The 22,140-nt window shown below is 40.1% G+C and overlaps 1 protein-coding gene and 1 pseudogene across 1 annotated transcript in view; both read left to right on the forward strand.

The window, feature by feature from the left end:
• Positions 1 to 22,140, forward strand: part of LOC149177456 (gamma-glutamyl peptidase 5-like) — a 396,345-nt gene that overhangs the window by 82,575 nt on the left and 291,630 nt on the right. The gene's annotated exons all lie outside the window — the stretch shown is intronic.
• On the forward strand, positions 13,555 to 17,275 carry LOC149177457 (putative sugar phosphate/phosphate translocator At1g12500 pseudogene; annotated as a pseudogene).

A 22,140-nucleotide genomic window follows, 5' to 3' on the forward strand; every position in this document is an offset into this window, starting at 1 on the left:
TGGGTTAGCCTAAAATCAGTTCCTAAGTTGTCTAATACATTAAAGAATTAATTTCTTGAGTTGGGCATTCATCATTAGGCTTATTTCATGTTTTAATTGCTGGCTGTAATAAGTATATCAGATTTGATATAATTCCAGAAATCACATCACAACAAGCTGAAAATTTTTGATAATTCATGTGGGCAAGTTTGGAAAAATTTCGGTAAATTTTTGGCATAAAGATATCATTGATAGCTTACTGTTTTCATTGTCATATTGCTGTTGTCATAAAGTTTTTCTTACTATTGTCTTAAAAATTAATTTTTGAAAATTGAGTACTCTGTCATAGAATTGTGATAAAATGCATATCCTTTGTTTCATAAACTGAGTATTTTTTTTGAACATCTGTTGACATCAATATCGAATTGCAAAGTTGTTTTTTTTTCTCTTTGAGCTAAATTGTATCAAGAAGATTTGAAATAAGTTGGTGTTTTAACTATAGTATCTTCAAAAGTTTATTTTCTAAGTCTTCATCTAAAAAAAGACGAGCATTTCATTTGGGTAATTGAGGGCTTTTGCGGCATAAGTGTTTTCCCATTCTCGAGTCTAACTTCATCTCATCTTCCGGTGCATTTGCATATAACTTAACTTTGCATAGATAAAATTTACTTTGAAGCATAAGTTTGGTCGATAGACAAATAGATCTCCATCCGTCTTTTTTTGAGAAGCTTGTTTTAATAGTACTTAAAACGGTGACCTTGCAGTTGTCAAAGCCACAATTCTCTGTAGCGCCAGAGGCACTGGGTATGTTAGAATTTCAGGAGAGGTATCGTTAATCACACCTTAGTGTGCTTCTCCTGATCTTCTCTCTGCCAATTACTACGAAATCAGGCTCAACACAGAAAGGATTGAAGGGTTCACATTTAAATAGGCATTTAACTAAAATTAACCAAGATTCTTGCATCTCACATTAGTTTTAGGATCTGCATTTCATATAAAATAGTCATTCATCTAAGCAGTGGTTGGTATGTTGCCAGGAAACGTGGGTGCAGGGACGGGGACAAGGACGGGGACGGCATTTTTGGAAACAGGGTGCGTGGGTTCGTCGGGTAATATAATAATATTAAATTTTAAATTTTTATAGGGCATATAACCATAACATGGGATGTCCCCCAACTTTAAATTTTGCATCATGCAAACATCAGGTAGCAAGCCAAGGAGCATCTCGAGCTGTTCAGGACATTTCTGTACCTCCCCCCCCCCCGCCCCCCCCCCCCCCCCCCCCCGACAAATCCTGAATCCTAGATATAGGAGTTGCAAATAAAGTATGGAGCTTCTTGAAAAAAAATGTTAGCAATGGGTACTAATGCTAGTTTTAACTTTAACCTGCTTGCAATGAATACTCGGCAAATCCAAGTGTATCTTGAGGTAAAATTTGTTGACAATAGAACAGGATGGTTTTCCTGCTGTTGATACAAATGGCTATTGCTGTTAAGCCTAATTTTAACTACGATATATTGCCAGAAGACATGTCCCCAAAATTTGGACAAATCCCTCAGACCATAGGATGTGTTCCTCAATCCCAGGTATGCATCCTCCTACAACATGGCATAGAGAAAAATATGCTTAACAGAAATAGTCATTCACATCAATAGCAGGAAAACCATCCTGATGTGTTTCCAACAAAACATTATCTTGTGATACCCTACACACCACCATATTGGGTAAAAATGTAAAACTAGCATGTGTACCCCAAATGCCAACATTTTTTTCAAGAAGTTCCAAACCATAGCAGACAAGACTCTAGATACTAAAATGACAAGAAAAGTTTACAAAACTTTGAGAATTATCAAGCCTGTTTCAGACTCTCAGATATCTAGTGGGCTATGCCTGTCCATGAATGCACGTGAGAGACCAATAATATACAAGAAGGCAATGAAACAATCACAAAAGAACCTACACTCAAAATTCCATTCTGGAAAGAAGGAAAAGACTCACTAAGGATACCAAGGGGTGCAAAATTCTAGATGCGAGGAATAGCAGTTACTGAGGAATACGGTTCATCTATTCTTACTATTACAGATAATGCATTTACCAGATTGACTCAAGGTCTATTTCCTAGTGTCATGGAACACTGTGTTTTGATGATGGCTTTTGGTCTTGTTCCCATGGAACTGTAGTTGCATCTGGCTTAATCAATATGAAAGGGCTGCCCTGTGCGCGATTAGGAAGAAGTTTCCTTTCTTTCTCCGCTGGGTTATGTTTCAAAATTATAACCATCAGCTATCGGCATGTTGAAGGGATCACACAACTTTCAAGCAGAGCCCATTTTTCTGCAGGATTGTCCATAGGCATTGTTGCAGGTAACACCCCTTCATACAGAAGCCAGTTTTCCACAGAAGAATGGTGGTTGTTCAGTGACTCAGGGCCTCTCTGTGCAGTCACAAGTAGTATCAGCATTATAACATATCCTTTCAGAATTCAAGTATATCTTCTCACTGGAAAGCAAAACAACCTCACTTCAGAAACAACAAACAGTGTAGATTAGGGTGAAATTTGTGATCTATGATCTTCCTGATATATGTCATTCCCTTTCTAATCTTGATGACATTTTACAGGTCTGTATGAGCAGAAAGAATTCTCTCAGTGCTTAATCATTTTGAATTTTTATGGCTTCTCATGTTGGTCCCCATGTGAGTATCAGTTAATACTGCTTTCAAATTGTATAAAACAGATAGACAGGAGGACTGAACACAGAAGGTCTACATAAACCAGTTTTGCAGTGCTTCCTTTTGCTATTCATAAACAACTTGCACTGTGGGAATGTACTACCTGCAAGGTTGCGTTGTTTGTTTCATGAAAGGCTGGCCGCTAAATGGCATTGGGAGCCCAGTTGTTTACTTTCCAAGTTAGTCATTCCTATCAGATTTACTTTGGCTAAATATCGTAAGTTAACACCCCATCTTTTGTGTCATATGAAGTTGAAGTTGAATATTTAGAGTAATAATATTCTCCAAGCTTGTTTCTTTTGTTCAGCAAAATAGATTTCTAAGTTTATTGTTCTTTGTGTCACTGGCCCATAGTAAGGTTGCTTATTTAAATAATTTATTCAAATTATCATTTCTGTTATTAAACAAAAAATATTGTATAGCCCAGAATTGGGCCCACTGGAGTTCATTCCCCTGTTAGGTCAACATAAAACCTTTGTTGCATAGATCAATGGGCCATGCAACATTGGGCATATCATTTTTTAAATTTCAATAAAAAAAAATTATTTGAAAATTAAATTTTTAATATAGTTTTTTTATGAAGAACCCAAAGAACCCGAAGAACCCAAAGAACCCAACCCGAAGAACCCGAAGAACCCAAGAACCCAAGCACACGAAGAACCCGAAGAACCCGAAGAACCGAAGAACCCGAAGAACCCAAGAACCCGTTAAAGGAAAAGAACCCAAATTTTTTTTTTGAAGAACCCGGTTCTTCATGGAAGAACCCGGTTCTTCTGGGTTCGTCTGGGAAGAACCCGTACCCGAATCCGGTACTTGGGTGCAGGAACCCGGGACGGGTTCGAGAACCCCACCCCCGGGTGCGGGTACCCATGCAACACAGAGTGGTTGTTAATCGATTATTTGGTCGTAATTTCCCTAGCAAGATCGTTGACTCCATAAGGCACTGGTATCAATCGTTTAAAATCTAATCAAATCCTATAAGTCTTGCTAAATCTTAATCAAGTACTTGATCGCTTCACTGTGTCTCCAGAATTGTCTGGTTCCTAACTAGTTCTTCATTCCACTTTTCCATAGGGTCTACCCCCCTTACCCTATTGTAGGGAGATAACTTAAACGGAGAGATTGGGGATCAGGGTGACAATCCCCGATCTGAGCCGTTGTCTTGGTGCCTATACATTCTATGCGACAACAGGAAGTGTTGATCGAGTTGCGTATTCCTTCTAGTATTTCTGGGTCCCAGAAGTCCATTGGGAGGCCGAAGAGTTGAACCCAGATGGGTGCCGCCAGCATTTTCTCCTGATCTGGGTTATAACACTCCTCCCAGTGTCACATGAACATGCCTGCATTGTTGAAGAAATATGGTCCATCTTCAAAGATCCTCTCCTTGTCTTCTAGGTTAGAAAAAATAACCGAGAAGAACCCTTTCGCCCCCAACTTGAGGTCGATATGCCCCTTTGGCTGCCATCGTTGCTGAATCCATTTTATCAGTTCCTTCTCAGTTGGCCATGCCCCTATAAACTTACAAATCAGGGCATGGTCCTTCATATATCCTTTGTACTCCTCCAGCTTGTTATTAGGTATTACGAATCTGGGTTTTTTGGATGCTCTGGGCAAGCATTTTCCTCCCAGCCCAGCCTGCCATTTCGCTCCCAGTACAGGTAGACCCTTTCCGCGTTTCCCGTTTCCACCAGCTGATCCCTGGAGGCTCGTCTCACCTGCGGCGACACTTCAGTAGGAGGGGATCTCTCCCCCCTTCCGTCCCACTCATTCCTCTGTCAGTCTGTTCCTTTGTCGTTTGTCTCTTCCCTTTTGTTGTTCATGGAGGTGCAGAACCATCAGGCGATACTCGCGAGCCCGAACCTGAGCCCAAGCCCCAACCGTTCCTGCTTCCAGTGTTTGTAGGTCTGTCAGGTGCTGCTCGTGAGTGCAAACCCTAGCCACTCTCCATCCTTATGCTCTCCTCCGATCATTCCATTCTGAAATATTACAGTATTTTATGTCTTTTCATTTCATATGTTAGAATAGGATTATTATTCCAACATATGTTTTATGTATACATGATGATTTTGATTTTGAGTGGATATCTATTTGATGTACTTTTGTTTTCTTGGATACAAGATTTTGGATTCTCACATTCCTTCAGTGAAAAAACGTGTTCCCATGTGGAGCCAGATGTTGACCACACTTTGTCAACAGTCCGAGAAAGTAGTGTGCAAGGAAGTGGATTTTTTTTCAAAGATCAAAGTCATCAGACATCATGAATTCATCGTTGTAAACCCAATGTTTGCAAAGTCTATTGTAAATGATGCTAGTCTGACTATTTAATTATGTAACAACACCTAGGTAAGCCTATGATTTTGGCAAAGGATTTCATTGTAGGAATTTTTTTAACCTCCCCAAATTATGTGTGTTTGTAAATACGCATAATCAGTAGAGTTTTTCTTCTAGCTATAACCCCAAAGCTAGGGTGGATTTCATTGACAAGGTCTTAGGTGAGTCTTAGTGTTTATCGAGTCTATTGTAAAAGTGTGTTTAAGAACAATTCTAGTGCATGGTCCTTCATAATCAGAACACCATGGCTAAATTAGTTTATTATAAACACACTTGTATTCATACTAGATCATATTGTGTTGCAAAATTGGGTAATGTCTTGAGGGTCTAGTCTAAATGTGTATTTCCCCTTCTAAGGGCTGAATTAATTGTAATATTTTGATGTAAAAATATTTTAGTGCATGGTCCCTCCAATAAAAACCATGGCTAAAATATTTGAGAGTGAAAAAATAATTAAATCCCCTCTACAGTCAATTAATTTTTTTGGAAAAATTAAATAAAAATCCTAAGCCATGAAATTAATTAATTTTGAGTCAAAAAATAATTATAGAGAAAATAATTTCTCTCTAAGTGGAAAATAATAAAAAATTCGTCGTTCAAAAGGAAGTCAATTTTTGGAGGTCCTCCACCAAGGGAAAAATGGATATTTTAGGAAAATTTGAGCCCTTTGACCTTGGTGGTTAAGTCAAAATCAAACTTAAGAAATGGTTTTTAAGAGAAATTAGAATTTTTCTTCAAAAATAAAAGTTCGATGGTGGAGATTAAAAGATCATGTTATTTTCGATGGTTGAGATTAATTTTACAAGGATCAAGCCAAGTAGCTGTTAGTTTCCACTTAGAGGGGCTTTCTATATATAAAGAAATTATCTAGCTTCTATTTCCCATCTTTGGGTGGAGTAATTTTCTATTGATGTACTGAGCTTCTGCTTTGCTAGAATTATTTTTCTCATAATAGAAAGATTTTGGTGTTTTAGTTCATGGTGTTTTATCTGCTAATCTGTGGTGTGTGCTAGTTTATGTGTTTATATTGTATTGAATATTACAAACTGTTATTTCATTTGTTGGTGATAAGAACATTCTGTTGGTACTGTTACCCACCACTTCATGGGTGATATCCCTAGGAGGAATTTTTCTCCATGATGAACCTCAGCCGGCAGCCAACAACCCCTTGTAGCCTCCTACTAGCTCGTTGTGCCATTTCTCTGCCCCCTGAGCTAGCCATGTGGTCCCTCGCCCACCTGTATTGATTGTATGTTTGAAGGTGGGCCTCCTGAATCTAAAGGTATGTCTTGTCATTTGGTAATTGAGTATTGGGTTTACTTATCATGGATACTTCTAAGTATGGATTGATGGGGGGATTTGGCGGAAAGGGTGGGCTCAGTTTGTGCTCTTGTCCCCTTGATCTCTTTTGGATGCTATCCTTGGATCTTAGTTCTGTGGGATCTCCTTTATTGACCATTTGGTTCTAGGGTGGCACTACTTGGGAAACCCCGACTTTGGGTGCGTGGTCCTGCTCCTTTCTCCGCATATATTACTCCCTTTCCACTCACTATACCCCATTCATCATTTCTCCCACTTGGGTCCACATTTCCATTCTGGGTCCACATAGGGCTAGCCTCCCTATCCCCTTGCCCCCACCTTGGGTCAAGCCTGGAATGATGCCCCAGAGGTTGAAGTAGCTAAAAGAAGGAGAAAAAAGAATAATTGGCCACATTTAACAGGATATTGTACCACAAAATGCAAAAGATGGCCGGGCCAAAATAATTAGCACGTGGGCAAAATCCAATACATGAGCTCTACCCCAATCCATGGTCATCACCTTGGTTAAATAGGCCCTAGATGAACCTCTTTTATCATTCAGGAACCCATGATTGTCCCAACCCCTGGAGGACAATGAACTGCCTTACTTAAAATGGGGTAATCATTGTTATATCTTACACATCATGCTCTTTTCCTTTGAGCCCCAAGCAGTTCATTAAAAAAATTCATAAAAGGCAAAAGACATATAAAGAGGGGTTGAAAAATCAAAGCCAGGGCACCTCATGTACCACGATGGCTCCCTCCTACACAATACGTACCCAGGTGTGGGCTTCCCCTTATGCCCCAATATGTGGTCCAAGATTTCCCCTCTCATTCCCTACTCCATTCAACTTATTTATCACTTGCCATCCCCATTAGAGGGATGTACATTGGACATACTATCCCCTTTAAGGGCTAAAAGCACCTAATAACATACTTGGTTAACCCCATTTGGAGCTTGGAGAAACTAGCACATGCCAAAGCCCACTATGGAAGGGCATGCCATTATGAAGTGCCCACTTTGTTATCCATGATTTGTAAACTATTTTACCCGATTATTTTAATGATTGGTTGTACTGGAAGCCTAAGGGACGCATTGGATCTTATGTAATATTAAGTGAAAATGATCTAATCCATTGATTAGAATCTAATCTGGGTCGTTGATTGATCAACAAATGGATTATAAGAAGAGGCTTGATGGACATTTGGAAGATACATCGGGTGAGAGGATCAAAGATCGATTTTCTCAAGGGAGCAGTGCAACAGTTGTCAGAGAAGGTGATCAAGGAGATTTCTTGCAGTGAAGGTGATGAGCCCCAAAAATGGACAATTATTTGGGCTTATTCAACCTCCTAATTTGACTTAATCCACCATTCTCATTAGTTTATTGCATGTTTTTGATTATATTTATGTTAATAGAGTGAATTTGGTTAGTCATTATGCCAACAAGTCTAATGGGTGCTTTGTGTAGCCTTTTTGGTCAACTTGGAGACAAAATTGAAGGTCTTAATGAGCACTTGGCAGCCAAATTCGTGGGAGAACAAGCTAGAGGATTTGTAGGAAGGTGTTCCCTTCATTTATGGGCCCTTACCTCAAATTCTCCACCATCAGCTCGGAGTTCAAGGGCCACCGAATCAATCAGCACAAGGGCAGCCAAGCAAGTCAAGTAGGACTGCTGTTAACTCCAAGTTTTGGGCAGCCGAGTCCCTAAAGTTTAGGAGGACTGTTGGGTCCTCAATTTGTATAGATAAGAAGGCTTAGGGCCTCATTTTGGTTAGCCAGTGGATGTTAGCTAGTTAGCCAGTAGATAGTAGCTAGTAGTTAGTCATTTCATAGCCTTGTTGTAGTCATTTTGTAATTCGATTTGTATGCAATAGATTAGCTTTGCTTTCAGCTCATTCTCAAGCTCTCCTTGTGGACAGTTTTGATGTAACTCTTCATTCTTGATTAATAAAGATGAATTCAGCTTTGCACAAGCTCTAAATCTCTCTTGGGAGGCTGTAGCTCTTGGGGTTGGGCCCATCTCAAGCGCCCAGTACCTCCCCTGTTTATCTTTATGTGTGTTTGCTGCGTTCTTAAAATAAAATCTGCTCTTTAGATCTTGCTTTGTTATTTTGGTTGTTTTTGTTGGTTAAAGTAGCTTTTTATGTTTGGGAATCGATTGGTAGGAGTTTGTCATGCATTTAGATCTTTCGGAATGTTCTTGCTCACGTGATGTACATAGTTCTCTTTCCAAACGAGGCTGTTGTTTATTCATTTCATTGACAGTTAGATTAAGTTAGCTAGGACTTAGTTTGTTTGCAAGAATTCATTGATTCGGTTGAATGTGCATTGTGCAGGGCATCTCTATCACTCACTCACATGGTCAAGCTTCATCAGAGCCATCTGATTCATCCCATATCTAGGCTTCTCGCTTCACACCCATCCTCTTGCCCACGTAACCCTACCTTCTTCTCCATTGTTGTCTCAACTACCTTAAAGCCAAATCAGCCTTCCACATATCATCTCACCACTCCATCCATCAGTTCCTGGGTCACTTCAGACCCCCATCCTACCTCCATAACCATCCATGCATCTTCCATCAATCACCCATCCTCAAAAATCCCATTTCGAAACATCCTGTAGAAGAATTACAGAACATCCTGTAGAAACCCCTGCAGACTTCCTGTAGAAGTTCATAAACACGGTTGCATGGCATCCAGACTTTGTGAAACTCTCGGAAAGAATGTTAGGGATCCCTTAGACCCTCTCTGTACCTTCCTGACCTCTTCCATGCATTTCTCCTCCTTGATCCACCTCTGCACAGTGAAAAGCCAGTTAAAAGCACATGCATGATAATTCTAATAACTTAATCAAAAATACAAAAAGATGTTTTCTTCAGATAGTGATAACTTAGACACATGCATTTTACCTTCCTCGAAGTAATGGCATCTCTTTTCGTAGTTTGCATTCTCTCCTTTGCATCAGTAGGACTAGCTGGTAGAATTAGGGTTTGCGTTTCTTTTTGGCTTTCAGTTTCTTTTCGCAATTAGATTAGCTTCTTTCGAGTTAGCTTTCATCCATCAATTAAAAAGCTTTTTCTAAGAGCTCATAGAAGTTGGCTTAAGCTCCTAGCGGACTTGTGCCAGCTGACCAAGTGACAGCTGTGGCAAGAGCTAGTACTTGTGCATACAGCACCGTCGCTTCCAAGTTTGTTACGAACTACCGGGTTGATAAAATTAAAGAAGGGAGCTCCAGGCGTTGTAGCATTATTGCTACAATACTGGAGCCCATCATCTTTTTGGCGCCGTTGCCGGGGAAGTGTCAGAGTATTGGTGATTGTCGCTTTTCTTCTATTTTCCACTACAATCTTCTGCTAAGTAGTTTATTTCATTTCCATTATGCAATTTCGTTTATGCAAAAGTAGATTAGGATTTCCCGCTTTCATAGATTAGCATTTCTCGCTTTCATAGATTAGCATTTCAATTCTGCAATTTCATTTCTGCAAGCGTAGATTAGCATTTCAATTCTGCAAGCGTAGCCTAGCATTTCATTCCTGCAATTTCATTTGAGCAAAATAGATTAGTCATTTCCTGCTTTCATTTCAATTCCGCATTTTCATTTTAGCAAGGTAGTTAGTTATAGTTCAATCTATTTCAGTTTTGCAGGTAGAAGTAGAAAAAAGAAAAAAATCAACCAAAAAGATTTCATTTCATGCCTTGTAGGAGTAGAGATAAGTTAGAAAAATGATTGCACAACACCCCCACTGCTTCACACAACCAACATTCTCTCTTCGTCGATGGCTGTGATTAAAGAACCCCTGGGTGGACATCAAGGCATATTTAAAGAACCTCTAGGGAAGAAGAAGAAGAAGAAACCATTCCTCTGGAGCAAATGGCTACAAGCAGAAATGTTGGGAGCAGTACCTTGTCCCAACACGAATTTGCAAATCAGCTGGAAGATTTCAAGAGTGATATGAGGCAGTTTCTTGCCATGCAACTGGATACCTTGCGGATCCAAAAGAAGCAAGAAGAAGCCAAGAGGGCTTTGGCCATTTTTTGTACTAGGTGCACTAGAAAGCATCCTAGGAACGAATGTCCATTGTACTCCATAGAAGTGTGTTTTGTATGTGAAGAATACCATCCCACAGATCAATGCCTTTCCTTACCCAGAATCAAAGCTGCATATCAGAGAGCCAAAGGAGCCATTAAATCGCTCTATCATATGAACCAAAGGAAGCCGCCTGGACCTGAATCTTACCAGCAGGAACTGCAAGGGACACCTGAGACCTATTATGACCCCTACCAAGCCACTTTCATGCCTTCTTGGGGTCCCCATGCTCATCCTTCCTGGTTCACACCTCCTCCTTGTTCCTTCACAGATCCATATTATGCCCTACCAGTTGCTCATTCATTTCACTCTTATGCTCAGCCACAGCCTCAATGGAATGCACCTTATCAGGAGTGGAGGCCCCAGTACAACTCTCATCCCGCTCATTTTCCTCCACCACCTGCTCATCCACAACCATCGCCTCTTGCTCCACCAAGGCAACTCCAAATGCCTGCCCAACCACAATGCCATCCTCCTCCATCTCAATTACACACCTCCACTCAACTACCCGTACCACCATTTCCAAAACCATACAATGGAGCAGCTCAACCCAATTGCAAAGCTGAGGCACAACATATCCAAATGACTCCTCTTGAGCTCAATGATCTTCACCATGGCTCAGGAAAAGCATTGCAAAAAAGAGATCATCTTGAAAGCATTGAAGGATCACATCCGGAAAAACAAGATTCAAAAGAGGAGATCAAAGAACCATGGGCTGCACTTGATGAAGAGAATAGATCAGAATCAAAGATCGAGAGAGTTTCCTCATGGTTACCATCAAATCCTCCATGTACTCAAGAGAAAGATCAACAAAAAGAGGAAGATGAGAAAGTCATGTTAGAAGGTGACATGAAACATGATCCAGATCAACAAAAGAACCAAGGATATCAGAGCTATATTGAGACATGGTTCCAGACAGTCACTAAATTGCAGCAGTACTCTCTTCCTCAGCTATGTTTGATCCCTTCAAGGTCAGATCATTTGGTCTCTGAGATCTGGATACCTATCCAAGCATGCATTTCGAGCCTCCACATCATTTTGTCTCTAATCTCGATGTGCACATGGCTCCATTGGAAGTATTCTTATACTTGAGAACGATTTTGTTTTTCAAGTAGGGTAGGGTAGAAAAAAGAAAAAAAAAGAAAAAAAAAAAGAAAAAAAAGAAAAAGAAAAAAAATGAAAAAAGAGGAAAATAGAAATCTAAGGTGAAAACCTCCTCGGAGGCGCCTTAGATTGGCTCATTGATTTAAAACCTCCATGAGGCGGTCAATGGGTTGGAAAAAAAAGAGAAAAGAGAATAAGATCTTTGGGTGAAAACCTCCCTTGGAGGCGCCCAGGGCAGGCAATTAGGGTGAAAACCTCCATGAGGCGCCCTAGTTGTTTTTCAAAAAAAAAAAAGAGAAAAAGAAAAAGAAAAAGAAAACTAATTCCATTGGCTAATTGCAGGTTGCAAGAAGGACGTTTCATGACAGGAGGAGCACTCAAATCAAGGTTAAAGGAATTTTTCTTGTGCCTTCTACAGGAAGCTCTGTATTTCTACAGGAAACATCCTGTAGAACCTTTGGACGAGCCAAATCCAATTTCAAAAGTGAATCTAATGGTGGGAATCTGTTGATTAGACCTGCAAGCACTTGTGTGGCCATCCCTTGCCTTTCTCCATCATTTTTTCCACCTCCTTGTGCTTCTCATTGTGCTTCTACAGGAACTTCCTGTAGAAATTGTGGGAAACTAGACATGGATTTCAAAAAGTGGTTTGGCGCACATGGTAGCTTCCTCAAGGGTTCAGAAGTCCTCATGCAATCTTCCAAATCCTCCTCCATCATCTCCATACCTGCATCACAGCCCAAGCTCAGTTTTTCCTTCCATGCAAACATTTGCAAAAAGCCTTGAGGCAAAAATCCATAGAACAAAATTTGTTTTTGCCATAACTTGAAAACCATGCATCCATTTGACAAACCGTTTTATGGGGAATTGTACAAGGGTGATGGCAACATGCTTGAGCAGTTTCAGCCAATTCTGGTGCACGGTTTCCAAGAAATCAGCCTCCATCACCATCAGCCATTTTTGCATTTTCTCCATAACCGTGCATCCGTTTCAAAACCTGTTTCATGGGGATATGCATATGAGTGATGGTAACCTACCCAAGCAGTTTCAGCCGATTCCGATGCACGGTTTCCGAGAAATCGATCTCTGAAATCTTCAGCCATTTTCCATTTTTCTCGAAATCCGTGCATCCATTGATCACGATTTTGCTATGGGAGATGCATCATGATGATAGAAACATGCTCAGCAAGTTTCAGATCAATCCGCTTTACCGTTTGGGAGCAATGGCGAAAACAAGTTCTGGTTCTGTGACATTGCAGCAGCAGCAGCTTGAACGTGCAGATCTGAACGTGGAAACAAATGCATGCAGCTTAGATCTGGTCAGAGGACACCTGCACAAGGAAAAGCAATCAAAAATCATCAGCCAAGCCCTCATGCAACCAAAGGATCCAAGCATGCAGCAGCAGAACATGAGCATGCAGCAGCAAAAAGCTTCACAAGCAGCCGTTTGACTTTAGGTACGTGACTAAACCTTGTTCATCTATTGCATGAATCTAGTCTAAGCATTGCATGAACGAATGGAATGGTGAAATTAAGCCATGAATGTAGCAAGACACCCAGTTCTCTAGCACTCACGAGAAAATCACGCAGCATGCGTGGATAGTCATTCACGTGGAAGTTGAGAAACACAGGCAATGGAAGATTTGTTGAACTTCAGTGCACAGGGCATCAATTGATTAACAAATAGAAGAAGACATGCAGTTCATGATAGCACAACAGTTCATATGGGCCAGCACACGTTTTTGCCACCTCACTCCACCAAAAATCACGCAGAATTAATGAGCGCTCAGCCGAAACTCATAGACTGTTGTTAACTTGCACTTGCATCATGTTCAACTGAAGTATACATCCTCTGCTTCCTCAAAATGATTAACCTATCATCCTTCGCTGATTGTTTTGGCCTGTTCAAAATTCTCCAGCATACCAAGATCGTGCAGAGGCGCAGAGACATCCTATGGAATCCGGCTAGCATTCTACAGGAAGACGTTTTACAGGAAAATACAGCAGAGTCTTCCAGGGCAGAGTAAGCTGCTTGGTTTTCAGGCGGAACTGGGGTGGAGCTCTCTGATGAGATTTGTGTTTGCGCTCGCTTCTCATACACCTCAATCTCAATCTGAAGCTGTTCCCAATAGGAACTGATCTCTCTTTCATCTCTCAGCTCGAGGAGGCTAAAAAGATCACCAAGTTGCAGAGTTGGGGGAGGCTTATAATAACGAGACATCCACATCTGTTTTGGGTCCATCTGAGTCCTACACAGTATAGACAAGTACCCAGACGGTGCTCAGGTCTGGAAACCAATTGGGTCTTCCGAATATTGATCAGATCTGATTTTTCAAGCCCTCTTCAGCTATGGCCGAAACACAAACATGGACGAGGCGGGGCAGTAATCCAAAGCTTGAACAAGAAGTTATTGACATACCTCCAACTCCAACAGGAGAAGGAAAATATGGTGCATTTCCTGTGTCCCAGACTATTACAACAGCTCTCATTATTGCAGCTTGGTACTCTTCCAATATTGGTGTGCTATTGCTTAACAAATGCCTACTTAGTTTTTTGGATGCAGATACCCAATATTCCTCATGATGTTGCACATGTGTGCCTGTTCATTTTATGGTTTTCTGGCAATTTCATGGTTAGAGATTGTACCAATACAGTTCATCGTCTCCAGGAGACAGTTTCTTGAGATATTGGCACTGAGCTTCATTTTCTCCTTCTCGGTTGTTTGTGGCAATATTTCTCTGCGCTATTTGCCAGTCTCCTTCAATCAAACTATTGGGGCAACAACTCCCTTCTTCACAGCAATATTTTGCATTTATAATAACATGTAAGAGGGAGTCTTCTGTGGTTTATATGGCCTTGGTGCCTGTGGTATTTGGCATTGTTATTGCAAGCAACAGTGAGCCATTATTCCACCTTTTTGGTTTTTTGGTTTGCCTAGGATCAACTGCTGCCAGAGCATTGAAATCAGTTGTTCAGGGGCTCCTGCTTACCTCTGAGGCAGAGAAGCTTCACTCTATGAATTTGCTCATGTACATGGCACCAATTGCTGCGCTGTTATTGCTTCCTGTTACTCTTTTTGTGGAGGGTAATGTATTAGCTATTGCTATTGAAAAAGCCAGAGAAAACACCTTTATCATATTCCTATTGCTTGGAAACATGACCATGGCTTATCTTGTGAATTTAACCAACTTCCTTGTTACAAAACATACGAGTGCCCTCACGTTGCAGGTTTTAGGAAATGCCAAGGCCACTATTTCTTCCATATGATTGCATATACTGGCACACTCATAACAAGGCTGAGAATTCACTAGGAAAAGTAGCAGGCAGTGGGAAGAAGAAAAGAAGCATGGTTTCATGACAGTTAGAGGACTGTTTCTACAGGAAGCCAGCGAACTGTTTCTACAGGAAGTTTGAAAAGAGGGAAGCCAAAGGAGAAATCGGCCGAGATTTTAGCCAAGGAGGCCACCAGGGCCATCAAAGATGAGGAGAGAGATTGGTTGCTCAAAGGATGAGCAACACTTTCAGTAGGGGGGTGATGATGAGCCCCAAAAATGGACAATTATTTGGGCTCATTCAACCTCCTAATTTGTCTTAATCCACCATTCTCATTAGTTTATTGCATGTTTTTTATTATATTTATGTTAATAGAGTGAATTTGGTTAGTCATTATGCCAACAAGTCTAATGGGTGCTTTGTGTAGCCTTTTTGGTCAACTTGGAGACAAAATTGAAGGTCTTAATGAGCACTTGGCAGCCAAATTCGTGGGAGAACAAGCTAGAGGATTTGTAGGAAGGTGTCCACTTCATTTATGGGCCCTTACCTCGAATTCTCCACCATCATCTCGGAGTTCAAGGGCCACCGAATCAATCAGCACAAGGGCAGCCAAGCAAGTCAAGTAGGACTGCTGTTAACTCCATGTTTTGGGCAGCCGAGTCCCTAAAGTTTAGGAGGACTGTTGGGTCCTCAATTTGTATAAATAAGAAGGCTTAGGGCCTCATTTTGGTTAGCCAGTAGATAGTAGCTAGTAGTTAGTCATTTCATAGCCTTGTTGTAGTCATTTTGTAATTCGATTTGTATGCAATAGATTAGCTTTGCTTTCAGCTCATTCTCAAGCTCTCCTTGTGGACAGTTTTGATGTAACTCTTCATTCTTGATTAATAAAGATGAGTTCAGCTTTGCACTAGCTCTAAATCTCTCTTGGGAGGCTGTAGCTCTTGGGGTTGGGCCCATCTCAAGCGCCCAGTACCTCCCCTGTTTATCTTTATGTGTGTTTGCTGCGTTCTTAAAATAAAATCTGCTCTTTAGATCTTGCTTTGTTATTTTGGTTGTTTTTGTTGGTTAAAGTAGCTTTTTATGTTTGGGAATCGATTGGTAGGAGTTTGTCATGCATTTAGATCTTTCGGAATGTTCTTGCTCACGTGATGTACATAGTTCTCTTTCCAAACGAGGCTGTTGTTTATTCATTTCATTGACAGTTAGATTAAGTTAGCTAGGACTTAGTTTGTTTGCAAGAATTCATTGATTCGGTTGAATGTGCATTGTGCAGGGCATCTCTATCACTCACTCACATGGTCAAGCTTCATCAGAGCCATCTGATTCATCCCATATCTAGGCTTCTCGCTTCACACCCATCCTCTTGCCCACGTAACCCTACCTTCTTCTCCATTGTTGTCTCAACTACCTTAAAGCCAAATCAGCCTTCCACATATCATCTCACCACTCCATCCATCAGTTCCTGGGTCACTTCAGACCCCCATCCTACCTCCATAACCATCCATGCATCTTCCATCAATCACCCATCCTCAAAAATCCCATTTCGAAACATCCTGTAGAAGAATTACAGAACATCCTGTAGAAACCCCTGCAGACTTCCTGTAGAAGTTCATAAACACGGTTGCATGGCATCCAGACTTTGTGAAACTCTCGGAAAGAATGTTAGGGATCCCTTAGACCCTCTCTGTACCTTCCTGACCTCTTCCATGCATTTCTCCTCCTTGATCCACCTCTGCACAGTGAAAATCCAGTTAAAAGCACATGCATGATAATTTGAATAACTTAATCAAAAATACAAAAAGATGTTTTCTTCAGATAGTGATAACTTAGACACATGCATTTTACCTTCCTAGAAGTAATGGCATCTCATTTCGTAGATTGCATTCTCTCCTTTGCATCAGTAGGACTAGCTGGTAGAATTAGGGTTTGCTAGGGTTTGCGTTTCTTTTTGGCTTTCAGTTTCTTTTCGCAATTAGATTAGCTTCTTTCGAGTTAGCTTTCATCCATCAATTAAAAAGCTTCTTCTAAGAGCTCATAGAAGTTGGCTTAAGCTCCTAGCAGACTTGTGCCAGCTGACCAAGTGACAGCTGCGGCAAGAGCTAGTACTTGTGCATACAGCATCGTCGCTTCCAAGTTTGTTACGAACTACCGGGTTGATAAAATTAAAGAAGGGAGCTCCAGGAGTTGTAGCATTATTGCTACAATACTGGAGCCCACCAGAAGGGCAGGGATAATTTTCTAGAGGAATTTTTCCTGATACGGAGAGTTCAAGGCAGACAGGGCAAAGAGTAGTTCAGAGAGTCAACGTTGGGTCACGCAGAGGCAGCGTAGAGCTAGGCTTTAGCAACGCAAAGCTTTAGAGGCATCCCGTATTTCTGTTGGGGAACAGTCGGGATCTAGTGCCGGAGGCTAGAGGGTCGAAGTTTCCAGCGAGCAGAGGATCAAGAGGAGGTGCAACACAATCCCAGTAGTAGTGACGCAGTAATTGTGTGGGTGTTGTTGGAAAATAAAAAAGGCAGTAAAGATTTTTTCGGTCTTGATAATTACTTGTGATGTTTCTTATTATTACAATTCTTTATATTTCCTTTCTTTTGTTCATCAAGCAATTACCAAAAGCAGTAGTACATAAAACAATGGACACAAGATGTACGCACATGCCAGGGAAAACCCCCTCGAGTTGAAAACCCACTCAAAGTAATTCTTCCTTTCAATAGTATTCTTTGAGACTCTTCACCCTAGACCTTGACCAGACCTTCCCTCCACACCAAGTCAGCCTCTAGAAGATTGATCTCTTTCCAGCAACTTCGACTATGCAGCAACTTGCGGCAACTCACAGCTTCCGGTAGTAGTCCACCTTATGAGACTTCGTTCTCCCAATTTAGAGCACAAAACAGAGAGATACCACCACCAAAATTTCGATTTTCCTTGACTCCTTAGACTCACCCAAACTTGCATTCACTTCGGCTTCCCGACAACAGACTTTCCCGGCTTCCTACTACACACTTTTGCCTGGCAAACAGATTTTTGCACTTCTGCCCATAAGACAGAGAATGATAAGTGATACACCAAATGAATTCGTTGTCCTTCCTTTTATAGGCTTCTTGTGGGGTAGAATGGCTCCTTAGGCTGACATGGTATGGAGGTTCCATAATTCACAATTGACTCAATACTAAACCAAAAGCCCAAGAAGGGTCTCTTTAAATGTACAATAATTCTATAGACTCAAAATAAATCCTAGAAGTCCTCAATGGGGACTTTGACCTAAAACATGGTGACCTAAGCATGAAACCCATGCTTTAATAAGTCACAACAATAATAATAAAAGTTCTTTTCTTTATTCTTTTGACAAGTACATTACATAATGACTCAAGTACATTATTGAAGACCGAACATAGTTACTTTTTCCAACACTCCCTCTTAACTAGGGAGGTATTCATGCTTTAATAAGTCACAACAATAATAATAAAAATTATTTTCTTTATTCTTTTGACAAGTACATTACATAATGACTCAAGTACATTATTGAAGACTGAACGTAGTTACTTTTTCCAACACTCCCTCTTAACTAGGGAGGTATTCATAATGTACATATTATAATGGAATATCTCAAACTATATGAACATGAAGAACTTTAGGCATCGCAATGCCATGGACTAGATTCCTGACTAGGGCAATCTATCCAACCAGTCACTCAACAATTTAGGCACCGCACTACCATGGCCTAGATTCCAGACCAGGGTAATCTATCCAACCAGCCACAAAACAATTTAGGCACTACAATTCCATGGACTATATTCTTGACAAGGGAAATCTATCCAAATGGGACTAAGTTGGACTCAAGTTTTCACCTTTGGGTACCATCAGGCTTACTTCCTAACCACCAACCCAAAAATCCAGGTGTGTAATAGAGCTCAATAATCAACACCACCTTTCCAACATCGGGGACTCAGACATCAAGACAAAGTGTCATCCAGATGTCTCCCCAGGCAATGCTTCACTCGCAAAGCCTCAATACCCCTTGATCCAGAAGATCAAGAATAACCAATCTCTCCCAATCAAACTGATTGGTAACCAACATGCTTTCCTTAGAGAGATTCATATGTACAAACACAATCCCAATCTTTCACATGTACATAATCAAATACAAACTTCCGGGGTCTTACAGAAAACAGAGGTTGCTTCTCATTTTTCATAGTAGGACTATCAACTGAACCTTTGAGAGAATATTCCTTGATCATATGTTTCCCTTCTTACTTCAGATGCAACAACATATTCTTCAATCGGATCCCGCTTTCCTTTGTTCAGCAACACGACAAAATGCATTCTCCAATTTCCTTTTCCTTCTCATGGCCTTCACTCAGACTTACGACTGTTAGTTCTGGTCTAGTGCATGTCACATGGAGTAGAGAACCATATTTGTCACTCCCTCTAAACCAGGAAGCACCTCTTTATCCAGACTCCCTCTTAATATTAGGGTGATCTCTTCTATTCATGCTTCCTCCGGGAGATCAACTTCTTCCTTTTCAACATTGGAGAATATTTCGTGGCTTCCAACCATTTCATCAGAGTTATTATCATCCCCATCATGCTTATCACATCAATGAACATCTTCACCAAGTTGAAGATTGTGTACCAACACAACTTGCTTGTCACATCGAGCATCTTCATTAAGTTGAAGATTGGGTACCTGCACAACTTGCTTGTCATATCGAGCATCTTCACCAATTTGAAGATTTTGTACCTAGATAGCTTAGCTAGCAAGTACAACCAAAACTATAGAAGCATGATGTTAGCCATATAAGAATCACGTAAGCATTTCATATATATATCAATGTTCCACCAAGACTTCGGGACGGGGAGATGCGGGTGCAGGGAGGCGCAGAAGGGGGACATGTGGGAGTACCCTCAAATTTTAGAGAAATTTAGGGGGGATAGGGGGACGTCCGGGTATATAATATTTTTTCTTTTTTAATATATATATATATATATATATTTCAAATTCATATTCAATAATGAAAGCATAAATACAATGATACATACATAATTGAATTAAATAATGAAATACATTGATCCATACTCATCATCCTTACTAATACATATCCATAGACCACGAGTTTCAATAATAAAATACTCTGATCCATATTCATCTTTCATTATTGACCATTCTAGAATCTACATTGATTTAAAAATTAAATTCATCATTCATCATTATAGATACTAAATTGATTTAAAATTAAAATTCATCATTCTAGAATCTAATTAGTACTAAGCAAAATAGACTATAATAGATACTGAAATCTGAAGACTGGAATAGTAAATTGATATAACTAATACTCGAAAACAATGGAGTGATGAGTATAAAAGTCACTCTAAAGTACATAGAGGGCTTGGTGCTCTTGATTAAATACTAATTCCATATCCTTGTACATGACAAAATGCAATGGAAACATTGCAATCCTGAATTCCTGAAAAACTGTTAAGTCTGCTGGATTTTGAGTGAGATCTAAAATTCTACTTTCTCCATATGAAATCCAATGAGGTCAGAACCACTCTCAAACATCCTGAGTCATTTCATGGTAATGTTAAAAATTTAAGTAAAAGTCTTATTCTCCTTTATCTTTCATTTTCATTTTAAGAATTTAACATTACCATGAATTGCATAGCATTAGTAGGGAAATATGGTCAAATACTAGGTTTCCCCTGTCATAAATAATTATTTACAGGCAAATTTAAGGGGGGGACGCATAGTCCATTTTGAGGGGGGACGCCTAGGCATCCCCCTTTTGGGGAGTCGCACCCCCTACACTGGAGAAATTTCCCCCCTGCATCTCCCCACGTCTCCCCAAAAGGGGGACGTGGGGAAATGTTTCCCCAGATGTCCCCTCGTACCGGGTGCGTGGGGTGCGCGCACCCGACCCTCGAGGATGCGTCCCCATGGAACACTGATATATATCAGATACCAAGACTTAAAACAAGAGACATATACTCTTCAACATCTTGTTAAGGACTTTATACACTGTAGACTTCTTCATAACATCATTCATTCCATGCAGGGTTTCAATGTGGCTTCCAAAGGTATAACATAACTTACTACAACATATAACAAACCCTAGAAACCATTCACACAAATATGGATCTACAAACCATCTAAAAACCTTCCAAAATACATGTGTTAGACTTCTCACTAGGGATTCATACAAATCCTACATTTCAAAAGAATCAATCAATGTCAATCACAACATAGTCATTAACCTGACTAGCTTCCACTAGGGTTAGTTCCAAACCCCTAAATTTTCAATCAACCATCAATCAGTCACTAACATGACCAACTACTACTAAGGTTAGTTGCAAACCTTAGATTTCCAAGCAACCATCATACTCAACCGAAAATTCAAATTTCAACAATTTCTTCACAAATCTCAAATTATCATATATTCAACATACATCAGAGATTTTTACTTCGACTAAGGTTAGACTCCAAAACCCTAGAATTCCATTTACAAATTCAACAATCTTATACAAATCTCAAATCATCATATTCTAGAGATTTTACTTTGACTAAGGTTTAATTCCAAAACCTTAGATTTCCAATCTCAACAATCATTACATGCATAAATCTCAGATTGTTATATTTCACACTAGACAATGTCACTACTAGGGTTTAACTACCAAACCCTAGATTTTCATTTTCCAACAATCATCTAATAAATTTCAGATTGTTATGTCACACGTACTACACAACTTTTAACTTCATTAGGGTTTAGCTATAACACCCTAGATTTCCAAACATCAACATCCTAGAATTTCAGACAGGGATTTCATTAAATCCTAAGACTCATGACCATCAATGACTAGGTCATCACATATATCTAAGAATTCATAACTATGCATAAGCATATCATATGTCAATAACATATATACATCTAACCTATACCAAGCTAGGGATTCGGCCAAAAATGACATATCTCTATATGCATAGATTTCATCACCATTCAAATACATTTCATATCATGAGATAGTCAAACCCAACTTCACAAATATCAATAAGAGTTAGACACACCAACATATTGATTATACTAGGGATTGATTAGACAACACATGCATACCAAGTAAATCAATTCTAAGACAATATAAGGGTCTTTCTTACACATTCCACCAAAACCTAATGAGCTAGGGTTCCAATGTAGAACACACATTCCACCAAACCCCAATGAGCTAGGGTTCCAATGTAGAACACACATTCCACCAAAACCCAATGAGTTAGGGTTCCAATGTAGAACACACATTCCACCAAACCCCAATGAGCTAGGGTTCCAATGTAGAAACATAGCAAACC

This window comes from Pinus tabuliformis, chromosome 4_1 (genome assembly GCF_031772625.1).
Source record: "Pinus tabuliformis cultivar Carrire ecotype Pingquan chromosome 4_1, CPIR1, whole genome shotgun sequence".
Taxonomy (NCBI): domain Eukaryota; kingdom Viridiplantae; phylum Streptophyta; class Pinopsida; order Pinales; family Pinaceae; genus Pinus; species Pinus tabuliformis.